This window comes from Rhincodon typus, chromosome 15 (genome assembly GCF_021869965.1).
Source record: "Rhincodon typus isolate 14 chromosome 15, sRhiTyp1.1, whole genome shotgun sequence".
In the NCBI taxonomy this organism is placed as follows: Eukaryota; Metazoa; Chordata; class Chondrichthyes; order Orectolobiformes; family Rhincodontidae; genus Rhincodon; species Rhincodon typus.
In genome coordinates, this window is record NC_063346.1 from 18,694,274 (window position 1) to 18,711,362 (window position 17,089).

General features: G+C 40.9%; 1 protein-coding gene across 1 annotated transcript in view; it reads right to left on the reverse strand.

Moving 5' to 3' along the window:
* cdh13 (cadherin 13, H-cadherin (heart)) overlaps nt 1–17,089 on the reverse strand; it is a 1,009,596-nt gene that overhangs the window by 34,074 nt on the left and 958,433 nt on the right. The window lies entirely within an intron of this gene.

Consider the following 17,089-nt stretch of genomic DNA (forward strand, 5'->3'; position numbering starts at 1 on the left):
ACCACAACATGTGCAGAAAACATGGCATGTTTGTTCAGCCAAATGGCTGTGTCTGATAGTGGATGGGAGCTGGTCCTCAGTCTGGTCGAGGGGCGCCCCCTGTTGGTCAGGGAATCCTAGTATCATCACTCATTTGCACTGTCTTGGGACTCGGCCACAGTCAGTCATCCACTCGGGCCATTCACAGTAGGGAGTATGTCCAACTACAGTCTGAAGGCTGGGCAACAATCAGTTCCATCCAGTCATCACAAGCCATCAGGGGAATTGCAGACCATCAGCATATCCGACCCGACCAATTACCGCCCCACCAGTCTACTCTCAAATACAGTCCTTCCAGCTACACTGTGATAGTTGCGCTCTTGTGCGACCTCGTGAGATAGAAAATTGCACAATAAAAATCACAGGGCTTATGGGAAAAAGATAGGGTTGAGGCATACCACCAATTACTCAAAATTGAATCAAATATACTAGTTAGCCAAACACAAAGGATAGCACAGTTTAAGTAAATGTTAAATTCATATCTAGTAATGAAAAAATACAGTCAATTTAACACTTTACCTTGAAAAAAAATCCAAGATAACTTGATCAGGGAGGAGGGTGATTTTAAGGTTGTTGAGTGTCATCGTCACCACCTTCAGGTGCAGTTGTGGTTGCAGGTGAGGACAAAAAATAATTAATCCAGAAGTCGATGGCTGGGTTCATTGTCTCCTGACTGTTCCTTGGGTGTTGGCTTAAAAAAGACATCTAGTTTTTGCTGCATTGCCCTTTTTTCTTCTTTTATAAAGAAGCTGTTCATAGGGTGCCAAATAAGTCCTTATTCCATGAACTGCTATCCTGCTGCATTCTGCATTGTAATCATTGTCTTCTAAGAGCTGCAACTGCTTCTAAACTTCCCTCAGGGTAGAAGACAAAAGAGAATTGGAAAGCTCTCATGGTGCTGTATCCTGGACTTCTTCTTCTTCATCTCCAGCTTCAATTTCCCCCTCAGCAGCAAGTTGTTGCAGATCAGCTGTACACACTTCTTCTCAGTGAGACTCAAGCAGTTCTTCAATATCCTCATTCTCCGCTTCTTCAAATCCAATTTGCTTTGCAAGAACAACACAATGTTCTTTGATTCTTGGGAGCTCCTCTGATGGTTCAAAGCCTTAAAAATCATGAATAAAATCTGGAAGCAGCGTCCACCAAACTTCACACAAGCAGTCCTTACTGACATCAGGAAATATCATTGCACGGTCCTCATCTGCGCTAGCAGCTTCGCCACATAACTTTATATTATGAAAAGCATAGCGGTCCTTAAAACCAGAAAACCAGCCTAGCATGAAAGGCCGGCACATCTGCAGAATTTTGAGCTTTTTTTTCTTTAGGTTTTCACAAATTGATAAAGTTTTCTCTTTTATGGTGAGAAAGCTGGTCCCAGATCACTTTCTCGTTTCATCTTCTATCCATACACTTAGAAACTGCTTCCTCTCCTCAATTTCCTTTGGCCATGATCTCTCAGATTTGCTAGCACTCAGGCTTGTTCCAGCAGTACAGCTTGCTTTAATCTTTTCTGCATTGTCTCTAAACATGACTCCTTTATCCCCATTGCATGAACAATATCACATGTTCTTTCATTACATTCAAAATGTTTTATAACATCCAGCTTCTCTTCCAGTGTTATAGCCTGTTACGTTCACCACCCACAATTATATCACCAGGATGCTTCTTGTAAATATACTTGTTACTTTGTTCTCCCATATTTATGGGTTAGACAACAAAATTTTAAAAAAAAAGGAATGAAAATTACAGAGTACCTCTCAAAGAACACTTCATAAAAACATGAGTCAACTGAACATGTGATGTCAACGTGGAGACTGTCAGCGTAAAACATTGTATTCCTCCACGCACCACGACACTTAAAGTTGTGGGGATGGAATTATGTAATAGCCAACACACGTATGCGACAGTTCCCATTTTACAAACTGTTCACTTATTCATCAATCACATTACAGCTGATTCGCCTTGATGAAACACACATACTAGCAGAAAGGACTATATTAATAAAGTGCTGGAAAATGTCATCAACAGTACTATCAAACAGGCCGCCTCCAGCGGTCCCCAGCATCAACCCCACACTGTCCACATAAAACACTGAAGGACAAGTGTAGGGTTAGATATAGATTAGGCTACAAATCGAAACCAACACTACTCCATACTAAAACCTGAATTCTACACCCTCATAGCATTGCCAATAATATTAAGTGCCATGTGAAGAATAAATGATCCTCATTTAAACTGAAATTAACTTGAGACAAAATGTACATTGCACTTACCCACTCACTAAGCTACATATGCATGAAAATATATAAGTAGGAACATTTTCTTTGGGTCATTAATTGTTTTTGTTTTGAAAGATCCTAATAATTCATTGAAACAAAGTAGGGCTTTGGCACCACTGGCAAATTTCCTGTCACACAGGTGGTGGGGATTTCTTCATTTTTGTTCTGAACTGTTAGGAAATAATGTACATGATGTGCCCAATTATTTTTAATTGGATTACCATGGTAATTAATTGACTGTGCAATAAAGGGAAAACTGCATGTAGAGTCAATCATTATAATGAGTACATGGCTGAGCTGGAAAGAGAGTTCAATTTTTAACTCATTCAAAATAGGATGACAGATTAAGCCAGAAGGAAGCAAGTTCTAATTGACTATTGTTTTTTTCCTAGCTCTTTTTTGAACAAAAGAAATCATCAATCAATCTGTTCAGACATGTAATGACATACCTCTGTGGCAGGTCAAACTTAAATCAAGACCTTCTGTCCCAGAAGCATTATAACTGTGTTACCCCTGATCCAATGTTTCAGACTCAAAGGAACAGGAGTAGACCATTCAGCCCCTGGATCCTGTTCCACCATTCAATGAGATCATCACTGATCTGTTGCCTAACTCCATATGTCTTTATTTGGGCAATATACCTTAACACTTTTGTCTTACAAAAGAATTATCTATCTCAGATTTAGAACAAAACAACTGAGCTAGCATCAACTGCCACATACAGAAGAGGTTCCAAACCTCTACCACCCTTTGTGTTTATAAGTGCTTCCTGACATCTCTTCTGAAAATCTGGTCCAAAGTTTTAGACTATGCCCCCCAGTTCTAGAATCCTCAAGTGGAAAAGTTTATCTTTATCTACCCTGCCTTTCCCTGTTAACATCGTGAAAACTTCAATCAGATCACCCCTTAACCTTCTAAATGCTGGATAAATCAGGTCTAATATTTATATTCTTTCATCATAACAATCCCTGAAGTCAAGGTATCATTCTTGTACACTTGTCTCTTATAACTCTGTATTGATAAGTAAACAATAAAAATTTCTTCTTGATCTTCAATATCAACAATTACCTTATTATTCCATAGATTTGCCTACCTTAACGGGCAGCTTACTTTAATTTGTGGAATTCTGTTTGTGTTATATTATCTGTGTAAATTGTGAACTTTCTATTTTATGCAGCATTGTTTCAGTTAGTTACAGTGTATAGTAGGACCACAGACTATGATTATAAATATTCATTAATTATTGCTTTTTATTTGCTTATTGCCTTGGAAAATTATGGCAACATTACAATGAGACTCCTTATTGAATTGAACAAGCAGGTGTTTGAGAAGTGTGAACAACTCCCTGTTGGTAAATGATAGGCATTTTTAGAACAAATTTAACAATCAAGTTATGATTAAAGTGGAGCAGTGAGACAAAATATATAATTGAAATCAGGAAAAATCCATCGGCAATAAAAAGACCAGCGAAGCAATGCAAATATATGGAAGCACATATTAGGATAACTTCCTTAACTGTGGCTTGATTCATTTTCTGGCTACCCTACCCACGGAAGAGTTGAAGTATGCACAGATATGATCGTGGAATGTACTCTTTACTGCACAAATGGAAACCAATTAATCCCATTATATCTGTGCCAGTTCTATAATCTATGATCCTATTTTCCAACCGTTTCCCACATACTGTTTTGCATGCTTCCTTTTCACATATTTATCCATTTCCCTTTTGAATGATGTTACAGTTCCCTTTTCTACTGTTACCTCTGGTAAAAACAGAAATCCTTGCTCATTAACCATTTATATGAAATACATACTTCAAATACCTTCATCATTCTGCTAAAGGCGACCTTCACTCTGAACTCCTTGTTTTCATCCCTCCGATATTTTAAAATCCCTCCATGGCCTTGCCCCCTATCACTGTTATCTCCAGTTCCAAAACCCACAGCGTATTTACGCTTCTCTAGTTTTGGACTCTTCTTTATCCCCTAATAATAATTATTCAATAAATAGTGACTGTACCTTCAGTTGCTTAAGCTACAGCTATAAAACATCCTCTTGCACTTTATTCCTTTAAGACATGCTTTAAAACCTATCTCTTTGATCATCTGCCTAAAATTTCTGAATGCTGCTCAGTGCCGCAGTTTGTTTTACAATGGTCACATGAAGCACTGGGGGTTGTGTTAATTTTGTTACATACAAATGAAATACATACAAATACAAGTTTTTGTTATTTTTTAAATGTATCAATTAACATTATCCACCATCCCAAATAGTGCATTTTTCTAACTCCTTTTTAAACTTATATCGTTTCACTGACATTTTCTTCTGGGCATTTTCCATAATGTTAACTTCCCAACATTAATTCAACACAATTCATTCAACTAGGAAAATAACAACAGGGGTAAGTCAGTCAGCCCTTCAAGCTGCTGTGCCATTCCAGCCAATTATGTCTAATGGTACGTCAACTTTACCTGCATTTTGAGGCGTTCTGAAACTTGTGTAAGATGTTACTTCAAGGAAATTTTTTTTTTAAAAAGATTGTCAGGATGTTATTCTGTTGGCACAAAATTTTGGAATATTCATAGCTGCAATGCTATTAATAGCCGAGGATGAATAGAATTCGGTTCTTTTGGCCTCTTTCGTTGTCCAATGCAAATTATATGAAAAAACTGATTGGAACTGTTGCCAAATGACATTGATATCAATTAACACATAGTAGAAGGGAGGCAATTTTGTCACCAAGTTTTTATTTAAACATAATCCTAGAGTTGATGTAAGCAAGAGTACAAAATAAATGAATAGTTATTCTAGAAAGCAACTGAGAAAGTCTTTTTCATCTCTCCGTTCAGGCTAGGTGAGGTGACATCAATTGTTGAAGGGCTGCCATTGTGAATCACTGACAGCAGATACAAGTTTTCCACACTGCACGTATGCCACAGATGATAGGGAACTGAAATAAAATACCACTTGGGACTAGATATTCATCTTCGGTGAAGCCTGGAATGAGAAACCTGAAAGCATCATAGAGGGTGGGGGAGGATGAAAGACATGAAGATAAACACAGATTAGGATATAAAACATTGAGAAATTCAGAGAGACTTTTGGGAATTCAAAATAAGACACAGGAGACAGATAAATGTAAAAGGATGCTGAGGGAATTTAAAGATGACAGTGAGATGGAAAAACAAACCACTAAGTTGTAAATTAAAAGGGGAAGGTAAATTAAAGTGTCTCTGAAACTAGTACTGGGGATCATGAAGCATAATTAATCCATGTCCATTAACTGCAGCACAGACAGTATGTGAATCTGTCTAATATTTGACATGAATTCAGTGTCCAGCCAGCACTAACTGTTCCATTGAGAGGCTGAATGCCTGATTGACTGACACCAGCCAAAGTCTTCCTACAACCCGAAGGTGGAGGTGCATTATGGCTTCAACAAATGTTGGGAGTCTTTAATGAATCAATCATAGAAAAACAGACAAACGACACAACATGGGACAGAGTGTATTCCAAGATCTTCAGATGCCACACTGAAGGCCTCAGTGGGAAGAGGTGCAATGGATGATAGATATTGTACAGCTGCAGGGCACCAGAAGGCCCTCAAAATATATGCACTGAAGGCAGGGTGAGCAGATAGTCATGCTGCAAGATGTTCAAAGATCTCACGAGTGCTCAGGGTTGGCAAATGCATCTTTAATACCATATGGTACAAACAATATTGCAAGCTTCGACTAATGCTCAATTTGTCACGCCCCATCACTCACCCACCAATATTCTCTATCAATGATGGCACATTTATCACTACCTCACACAGTCAGTAGACATGGTGAGACACTGGACAAGAGGGGCTTGCAGCGATGACATGAGGCAAATGCAATGCAGATGTCAGCTCAGCAGAAGGGGGTAAGGTCACACGCAAGGTACACTGCAAGGACACAGGTGAGGCAGTCTATAGAAGAAGTTTGACAGGTGCATACAATAAAACGCTTGGTGCATTGGGACGTCTGCCAGAGTCTGCAGTAAAAGTCAAGAAAGGCGGGAGAGTCTGACACCAACTTCGCAAAGAACTTGGGCTAATTCTTTCCATTGTGGAAATAGTGGCCAATGCCCTCTGCACATTTGTGAACACAATCACAACGTAGTGTCTGAGAGCCGATGTCTCAGCTTCCACTATGTCATGAGCAGCTTCCATCAGATATCCAACACTGCAGTGGAAGATTAGACTGTTGCCATCATGGGTGTGAAGACAAATATTCAAAAGAGCTTTCAGGTAATCACAGAAGTCCAGCAAACACAATACTATGATTGTTGAAGGCACACTCAAGGAGACACACAGTGGTTACATGGGGCAAATAAATGCAGTTATCTCTCAAAAAGAAAGCATTCATCCACCCAGTGCTGTCACTTTAACAGCACCCTTGCAATTGCCTTTAACTAGTCAGTCAACCAAATTGCTGCCATTCCATGCCAAGACTATGCATCTCGGCTCAGAGTTCTACAAAGACACCATTGAAGGCCATCTGTAGTTTCCTTCACTGAAAGTCAGCAGCCTTTCACCAGATATGCTGCTGCAATTGTGTGTTTTACAGGGACACTAAGGCAGAAAAAAACAGAGAAGACAGGTACTAGCAGAAGCCAAAATATTGATTAAAATCATAGAATCCCTACAATAGGGAAGCAGGCCATTTGGCCCATCGAGTCCACATTGACCTTCTGAAAAGCATCCCACCCAAGCCCAACCCTCTACCCTATCCCTGTAACCCTGCATATCCCACGGCTAACCCACCTAGCCTGCACATCCCTGGACACTATGGTCAATCCACCTAATCTGAACATCTTTGGACTGTTGGAGGAAACCAGAGCACCCGGAGGAAACCCATGCAGGCACGGAGACAATATGCAAACTCCACACAGTCGCCCAAGGTTGGAATCAAACCTGAATCCCTGGCAGCTGTGAGGCAGCAGTGCTAACCACTGAGCCACTGTGCCACCAAATAGGTAACTTTTGAATGCAATGGGGATGGTTTGATTTTTAAATTTGTTTTGAAAACAATATCACCTTGCATCATAAGGAAACCTACATTTTCTGGCAAAGCTGTGTTACTACTCTGCTCGCTGGTTCTCTTTGAACAGAGTGGCTCAGTAACTCCCTTACATAACGGTGGAGGTAAAATTGTGAGGTGTTGCAAATATCACGCACTCCTATATTGAAGGAGCACAACATAGCAAAGGTCATCACCATCAAGTACCTCCATAGCCACTGGCAATGGAATCACTGTCCAGTTCTAAGATAGTGAACTATGGCTGCAGCTGGTGGAAGATTTCAGTTTGGGAATCCTTATTGAAGTGTAGATGTTGCACATCCTTTTTCACACTAACATTCCAGAAGGTGAAATGCCTCTTGAGCACCTAATGTGGATATAACCTCTTGCAGTGAGCCTTTCTCACACCTCCTCCAACTCCTCCTCCCTCTTCCACCAGCTTGTCTTTCTCCGGATACACTCTGTTTTCCTCCAATGTGTTTTGCATTCTGTGTTTGTGAGCAACTGGTCTGTGCAGATGCCTTAAAATCTCCAAAAAAATTCTGAACACCATATCCTGTATAGACCAACAATGTGAAATTATAATAGAAAGAAATAAACAATTGCCGAATTGAACCAACAGCCAGAAGAAATTGGTTTATTATCCTTTGAAATAGCAATAGTGGAGTACTTGCTGTACTGTTTTGATCTATATGAAGAAGAGAGGGTATTATCTCAAACACTGAGATCCAAAATGGCACCATTAATGTTATAACCTGCCTCCTCAATATATTTCCAATGCCCACTTATTGAATCTGAGCTATTCCATGGCATCTGCTAACCTGACCTTAAAAGTGCATACAGATGTCATGGATATAATTGTAGAAATCAAATTGTATGCTTAACATGCAAGCAACTGATCAGAACTTTGCACTATTAGGATTTGAATATCTTTCAGTGGCAATATTCCAATTTTATATTGTTTCAACTGTACTTAAAAGACATAGCTTATGAAGCAACAAAGATCAGTGATTTTGATATAAATGTAAAGGAATCAGTTGAAGTTAAACAATTAAGGAACCATTGCATAGACTTGTACAGCACAGAAATGGGCCATTTGGCCATCGTGCTGAACATGACGCCAAATTAAACTTACACCTTCTGCCTGCCGTTGGTCCTTATCCCTCCATTCCTTGTATATTCATGTGCTTATCTAAAAGTCCCTTAAACACCCCTATCGTATCTGCCTCCACCAGCACTGCTGGCAGCATGTTCCAAACTCCTACCACTGCGTTAAAAAAAAACTTGCCCCTCACATCTCCTTTGAACTTTCTCCCTCCCACCTTAAATGCATGCCCCCTAGTATTAGGCATTTCAATTCTGGGAAAAAGATTCTATTTATGCATCTCATAATTTTGAAGACTTCTATCAAGTCTTCCCTCAGCCTCTGCTGCTCCAGAGAAAACAACTCGAGTTTTTCTAGCCTCTCCTTATCGCTCATACCCTCTAATGCAGGCAGCATCCTGGCAAACCTCTTCTGCACCCTTTCCAAAGCCTCCACATTCTTCCTGTAATGTGGCGACCAGAATTGATCACGATACTCTAAGTATGGCCTAATCAAAGTGTTATAAAGCTGCAACATGACATCCTGACTCTTGTATTCGGTGCCCTGACCAATAAAAGCAAGCATGCCATACCCCTTCTTTACCAGCCCATCTACTTGCATGGCCACTTTCAGGGAGTTATGGACTTGAACCCCAAGATGCCTCTGTATATCAATCCTATTCAGGGTCCTGCCATTAACTGCATACTTTTCCTTAACATTTGATCTCCCAAAGTGCAGCACCTCACACTTACCCAGATTAAACTCCACCTGCCATCTCTCTGCCCATAAGTGCAACTGATCTATGTCTTGCTGTATCCTTTGACAACCTTCTACACTGTCCACAACTTCACTGATCTTTGTATTGTCTGCAAACTTACTAACCCACCCATCTACATTTTCATCCAAATCATTGATATATATCATAAACAGCAGAGGCCCAGTATGGATCCCTACAGAACACCACTAGCGATGGATCTCCAGCCTGAAAAACATCCTTCCACAACTACCCTCTACCTTCTATGGGCAAGCCAATTCTGAATCCATGCAGCCTAGTCACCATAGATCCCATGCATCTTAATCTTCTGGATGAGGGATCTTGTTGAAAGCCTTACTAAAATCCCTGTAAACAATATCCACTGCTCTACCATCATCGATCACCTTCGTTACCACCTCAAAAAAAATTCAACCAAGTTAGTAAGACATGACCTGCCCTGCACAAAGCCATGCTTATTGTCCCTAATTAGGCCATGCTTCTCCAAATGCACATAAATCCTATCCCTAATAATTCTCTCCAATAGCTCCCAACCACCGATGTGAGACTCACTGGCCGATAGATTCCTTGATTATCATTATTTCTCTTCTTGCACAGAGGAACAACATTAACTACTCACCAGTCCTCCAGAACCTCTCCAGTAGATAGCAAGGATACAAAATCTTGATCAAGGCCCCAGCAATCTCCCCCCTTGCCTCTCTCAATAACCTGGAGTAGATACCATCAGGCCCTGGGGACTTATCTACCTTAATGCTCAAGAAACCCAACACCATTTCTTTCTTGATCTCAAAATGATCTAGCATATGAGCAAGGTCTGCACAAATCTCACTATCTTCTATTACCTTCTTTTGGGTGAATACCAATTAAAAGTACTCATTTAGAACCTCACCCACATCCTCTGCCTCCAAGCACGAGTTCCCTCCTTGATCAAAAACAAAGTTGCTGCAAAAGCTCAGCAGGTCTGGCAGCATCTGTGTAGGAGAAAACAGAGTTAACATTTCAGGTCCGGTGACCCTTCCTCAGTTCTCAGTTCCGTTTTCTCCTCCACAGATGCTGCCAGACTTGCTGAGCTTTTCCAGCAACTTTGTTTTTGTTCCTGATTTACAGCATCCGCAGTTCTTTTGGTTTTTATTCCCTCCTTGATCCTTGAGTGGTCCTACCTTTTCCACAGTTATCCTCTTGTTTTTAATGTATATATAGAATGCCTTGGGATTCTCTTTAACCCTACTTGCCAAGGTCGTTTCATTGCCCCTTCTCATTTCATGGCCCCTTCTTGGTCTCCTAATTCCTTGCTTGAGTTCTTTCCTGCTTTCTTTATATTCTTCATGAGCCCTGTCTAATTTTAGCTTCCCAAACCTTACGAATGCTTCTTTTTCCTTTTTGACTAAATTTACAATCTCCCCCGTTATCCACGGGTCCCTTACCCTGCCATCCTTGTCCTTCCTCCTTACTGGAACATGCTGGTCCTGAACTTTCATCAGCAGGTCTTTAAACAATTCCCACGTGTCAAATATGGACTCGCTTGATAACAGCTCCTCCTAATTAACAATCCCTTGCTGCTCCCCAATGCTGATGTAACTTTCCCTCCCCCAATTTAGTACCTTGCCACAAGTTCCTGACTTATTCTTATTCACAGCTATCCTAAAAGTCCCAGTCGATATTGGGGAAGTTAAAGTCACTCACTACAGCAACTCTGTTTTTATTGCATCCTTTCATAATCTGCCAACATATTTGTTCCTAAATGTCTTGGTGCCTGTTGTGGAGCCAATAGCACAATCCTATCAGAGTGATTGCACCCATCTTATTTTTGAGCTCTACCCATATTGCCTCAGTGGATGGGCCCTCCAGTATGTCTTCCCTGAATGCAGATGTAACAGTCTCCCTGATTAGTAAAACAACTCCTCTATCTCTCTACCTTGTTTAAAGCAATGAAACCCCGGAACGTTGAGCAGCTAGTCCTGTTCCTCTCTCAACCAAGTCTCTGTAATGGCCACAACATCATAGTCCCATGTACTGATCCAGGATCCAAGATCATCTGCCTTACCCATAATACTACTTGCGTTGAAGTAAATACATTTCAGCCCATTAGTACCATCGTGTTCATTTATCTCCCTCTGCCTGTCCTTTCTTTCTGATTTACTGGTCCTAACATCTAACTTCCCCTCAATTCCTCCACTTGCTGACTTGCTACTCTGGTTCTCAGCTCCATGCCGCTCTTGTTTAAACCCTCCCGAATAGCGCTTGCGAAACTCCCTGCCAGGATATTGGTTCCCCTCCAGTTTAGGTGCAACCTGTCTCTCTTGTACAGGTCACCCCTGCCCCAGAAGAGGTCCCAATGATCCAAGAACCTGAAACCCTGTCCTCTGCACCAGCTCCTCAGCTACGCATTCACCTGTCCTATCTTTCTATTCCTTGCCTCTCTATCACATGGCACTGGTAGTAACCCAAAGATTACTACCCTGAGGTCCTGCTTTTCAGCCTCTTTCCTAACCACCTGTACTCACTCGGCAGGACCTCAGCCCTCTTTCTGCCTATATTGTTGGTACCAATGTGCACAGCAACCTCTGACTTCTCACCCTCCCGCTTAAGAATTTTGTGAAACCGCTCAGCAATGTCCTTGACCCTGGCACCAGGGAGGCAACACACCATCTTGGAGTCTCAAACATGGCCACAGAAATGCCTGTCTGTGCCCCTAACTAGCAAGTCCCCTACTAATATCGTTCACTTGGATCTTGCCCGACCCTGTTCTGCAGCAGAGCCAGTTGTGGTGCCATAGGCCTGGCTACTGCTGTTATACTCCCCTGAGAGGCTATTTCCCAACAACAGAATCCAAACTTGTTCTCTCATTTATTCAATAAGATAACTAAGTAGAACCTTTGCTGTAGATGGAACATATCAGCTATATTCAACCAAAACTGAATTAAATCACCTAATTGTTGACAGTAGCATTTTTACAAACAACTCAAATGCGCAAGTTCAGAGGCAAAGCTGTAATTATGATATCCGATATCTACAATTTATGTGAAGTGAAAAGGATAAGAAACAAGGCTGCTCTTATTTGGTGAACAGAAGGTTATGAAGCAATTTAATTGAAATTTCAAGATTTGATTGGTACTCATAAAATCAATGTATATTTTGTGCCACTTTTTTACATATATTATCCTCTTTGCCAGTTCCATAAGTCTATTATAAAAGCTTTCTGTGATGTGAGCTGTACCTTTATAACACATGTTATATTGTAAGTTGATGCAGTCATATTGTACACTGCTGAAAAGGCCAAAAAATGCAGTGGGCTAAGTTAAATATGAGTGAGTTATTAGTAAGAAATTAGAATTAAGGAACACATTTTGTATAGAGAAAAACAGGTTTATGGAATAGGTTATTTAGGAAAAAAATCTATTGAAATGAACAATGTTCATTTGTGAACAGTAAACAGGCAATTACAGTTCATTTTCAAAGGAAAAATGCAGGTTGATACAACTATTAGCCATGAGTAGGAAGCGAGTTTGTTGGACATAAATGACCTTTCCCTATTCCAAGAGTTCTTCATTTCGACTTCATCTAACCTCATGTTTTCACTGTACATTACTCAGAATGAGTATCCTCCTTAAAAGAAAAGAGTTTTCAATAGACATTAAACAACTCCTCAATGTTGTTTAACTTATTTTTCCTCATCCTTTCTAATATCATTGTCTGCTTTCAATTCTCCCGTTTCAAGTACTCTGCTCTCCAAATGCTCACTTTCCTGCTATCCTACAACCACCCCTGGCTTAAAACCACTTAAATAAGCATAAGCATAAGCATAAGCATAAGCAAAGATCCTCAGACAGCACCTTCCCAATGCACAGCCACTTCCATTTAGAAGGACAAGGACATCAAACACCACCACCTCCAAGATCCCCTCCAAGTCATTCAGCACTCTGACTTGGAAATATATTGCCATTCCTTCACTGATGCTGGGTCAAAAACCTGGAATTCCCTCCCTAATGGCATTGTGGATTAACCCACAGCAGGAGGATTTCAGTGGTTCAAGAAGGAAGCTCACCACCACATTCTCAAGGGCAACTAGGGATGGGCAAGAAATGCTGACCAGCCAGTGATGCACACATCTGCAAAAACTGAAAGAAAAAAATACAGCTTTCCTTGGCCTCTTTATTGGTATTTTGTTTGGGGCCTGTCCAGGCACTTACAATGCCTCCTTAAAAGTAGCAAAACTAATTGCCCCTTCTAACTCTCTTGACAACATTGCAGACAACATTTCAATTGGGCCATAATCTTGTCCTCTAACCCACCTCATTCAGCACTGATCCTGTGAACTGTGACACTGGTTCAACTAATCCCGGCCTCTCTGCATCTCCTGACAGTCTATCCATCCAACAATGATCAAAGGCCTTGTCAGCCATCAGCTCAGGTGTACCAATGAGTCCAAAAGAGCAATAGCAGCAGAGGTCTCAACATTTTTCATTCTTAGCATTGGATCTGTGTTCCCACAACATTTCTGTAACAAGTGATTTTTTGATTTGATTTGTTACTATCACATGCACCTAGGTACAGTGAAAAGTTTTGTTTTGTGTGCAGTACAGGCAGATCATACCATACAAAGCGCATTCAGGTAATAGAACAGAGCGAAGAATATAATGTTACGGCTACAGAGGAGGTGCACAAAGAACAAGGTCAACATTAAATTTAAAATTTGAGAGGTCCATTCAGAAAGTCTAATAACCATGGGGGAGAAGCTATTCTTGAATCTGTTGGTACATGTGTTTAAGCTTTTGTATCTTCTGCCTGACATGCTCGAGCATACCTTCATCTCTACCTTTGAAGATGCTGTCCCCATTAAAAGATCATTCTTTCTCACCACAGCCATTCTCACAGTATAGACCTCATCTCTACTTCCTTTAAATCAAATCAGTGTAATTTGTGCCTAATTGCTAACATGTGATAAGCTGATTTGCAAGTATTTTAAGATACAACCTCTTCTCATTAGACTAGCAAGTGGTTCTCCTCAACCATACCAGATCTAGTGGGCGCTGTGGATTGCCTGTGACAGCAAACCTGCCCCACACTGAGCAACAGTGCAGACAGCCACTTGTAGCCCAGTTGTCAGTGCTGAGGTCCAGTCACACACCAATCTGATCCTGTTTTCTTCTGACAAAACTGTCAATGATTTTAGGATCATCCTGGAAGTCAAAAATAACCCTTGGCTTCCATTCAGTATTGCAAACTTTGTTCTTAAACATCTCTCTGCTGACCTCCAAGAAAAAAAGTTCATAGACTTCTTCACAAAATTTGACATTGTCTTCAACTATCTACGTTTAGGATAATCACTCAGCTATATGTGTGTATATTGTACAGTAACATACAGTAACCATAGAACCCAGGCAACGTCTGTAGACCTACGATATCATAGACTTGTAAATCGTTAGTGTTGTAAATAATCTGTAGATATCTGACTTTGGAAGAGCCTGATTATCTGTGGTATCTGTGGTCTGAAGAAGGAGAACCTCTTGCCTTAAACAAAATGTAGTTTAATGCATGATTTCAGTCAGGTACAAGTTACATTAATCAAGAGGGAACCTTGGGTTGAGGAGCTGGAGCAGCAGTACAGGGGAATCTTAGGACAGAGAGAGCATGAGTGAGAGGGAGAGAGAGTGAGAGACAGACAGAGTGAGAGGGAGAGAGGGGATGAAGGGGAGAGAAGACTTCCCAGGGTGAGACAGAGTATATGTGTTGTGTAAAGGTAATGTTTTTAAAAGGGTTCATATTGTAGACTGTGTTATGCTCCCAATCTGATTATGCTATAAGGATATGGATGAAAAAAAGGAGTACAGTACAGAACTTGTATCCTAGGTCTCCTCATGGTCTTAGTATCTCACTAATGTAACTTGTACCTGACTGAAATCATGCATTAAACTACATTTTGTTTAAGGCAAGAGGTTCTCCTTCTTCAGACTTACAGATGGTTTTGCTCTACCACTGTAAACCAATAAGCCTTTAGTTCCAGGAGATGGTGTCAGTAAACAATCTCAACAACATACGGGTAGTCGTTGGCATTACAATGAAAACAAACATGATGAGATGCAATATGAAGTGTAATTCAATTTAGATGCATCATACACATGGTAACAGCAGTTGTATCATGCTTAATATCACAAACTAACAAAAGCAAGACTCCAGTGGACCCAACAGCAGAGTATTCCAGTTGACTGAGAATCAGTCTTGGACATTTACAACTTTAAAGACTTAGAACTTTAAGAACTGCAAGGATGAAATCCATATCTAGCATTCCGAGAGACTTTTTGTTTTAATTTATTCAAAGGATGTGGATGTCACTGGCTGGGCCAACATTTATTGCCCATTCCTAGTTGCCCATGAGAAGGTGGCAGTGAGCTGCCTTCTTGAGCTGCTGTAGTCCATATCAAGTAGGCAAACTCACAATGCTATGAGGGAGAGAGTTCCAGGATTTTTACCCAGCGACAGTGAAGGAGTAGGGATCTATTTCCAAGTTAGGATGGTAAGTGGCTTGGAGGGGAAGTTGCAGGTGGTGGTGTTGCCATGTTTGGGCTGCCCTTGTCCTCCTATATGGTGTTGTACGGGGATTTTTAATGTGCTGTCTCAGGAGCCTTGGTAAATTTCTCCAGTGCATACTGTAGATAGTACACACTTCTGCTACTGAGCGTCAGTGGTGGAGAAAGTGAATGTTTGTGGATGTGGTGCCAATCAAGCAGGCTGCTTTGTCCTGAATGGTGTCAAGATTCTTGAGTGTTGTTAGAGCTGCACTTATCCAGGCAAGTAAGGAGTATTCCATCACAGTCCTGACTTGTGCCTTGAGGACAGTGGACAGGCTTTATGAAATCAGGAGTTTGCTGCAGGATTATGAGCCTCTGAACTGCTTTTGTACTCACAGCATTTACATGGCTTGTCCAAGTCAGTTTTTGGTCAGTAGTAACCCCCAGGATTTTGATGGTGAGGGATGGTAGTGGCATTGAATGTTAAGCAGCGATAGTTAGATTCTCTTGCTGGTGATTACCTGGCATTTGTATGGTACATGTTACTTGCCACTTGTCAATCCAAAACTAAATATTGTCCAGATCTTGTTGCATCTGGAAAAGGACTCCTTCAGTATCTGAGGAGTCATAAATGTTTCTGAACAGTGTGCAATCATCAGCAAACATCCCACTTCTGAACTAATGATAAAGGGTAGTCCATCAATGAAGCAGCTTGCGTCTATGACACTGCCCTATGACACTGTTCTAGAACTGGACTGACCTCTAACAGTCACAACCATGTTCCTGACTGCAAGGTGTAACTCAAATCAGCAGAGAGTTTTCCACGATTCCCACTGACTCCAGTTTTACCAGAGTTCCTTGATACCACACTTGATCAAATGTGGCTTTGATGTCAAGGGAAATCACTCTCCTTTAGTAACCTCCTGAGACTGAGGTAATTTATCTCTTTTGGCCACAACCATCTTTCTTTGTGCTAGGTATTAACTCTACTTGTTGCCACACTCAGACAAATGCTACAATGATGTCAAGTCACTCTCACCTTAAGTTTTGAGCTCAGCTCTTTTGCCCAAGTTTGGAGCAAGGTTGTAATGAGATCTAAAGCTGAGTGCTTCTGTCAGACCCAAAACTGAGCACCAGCTTATTGATGAGCAATGGTGGTTATTAGTGAGCCTTGCTTCACAGCATTACAGATGATACAGTTCATCACTTTGTTAATGTGATTAGGAATAGACTGACTGGCTGAACCAGATTTGACCTGACTTTTTGTGGACAGCATATCTCCAGGCAATTTTCTAAAATGTCAGGTTGATGCTAAGTTGAAGCTGTACTGAACCAGCTTGGCTGGGAACATGGCTAGCTCT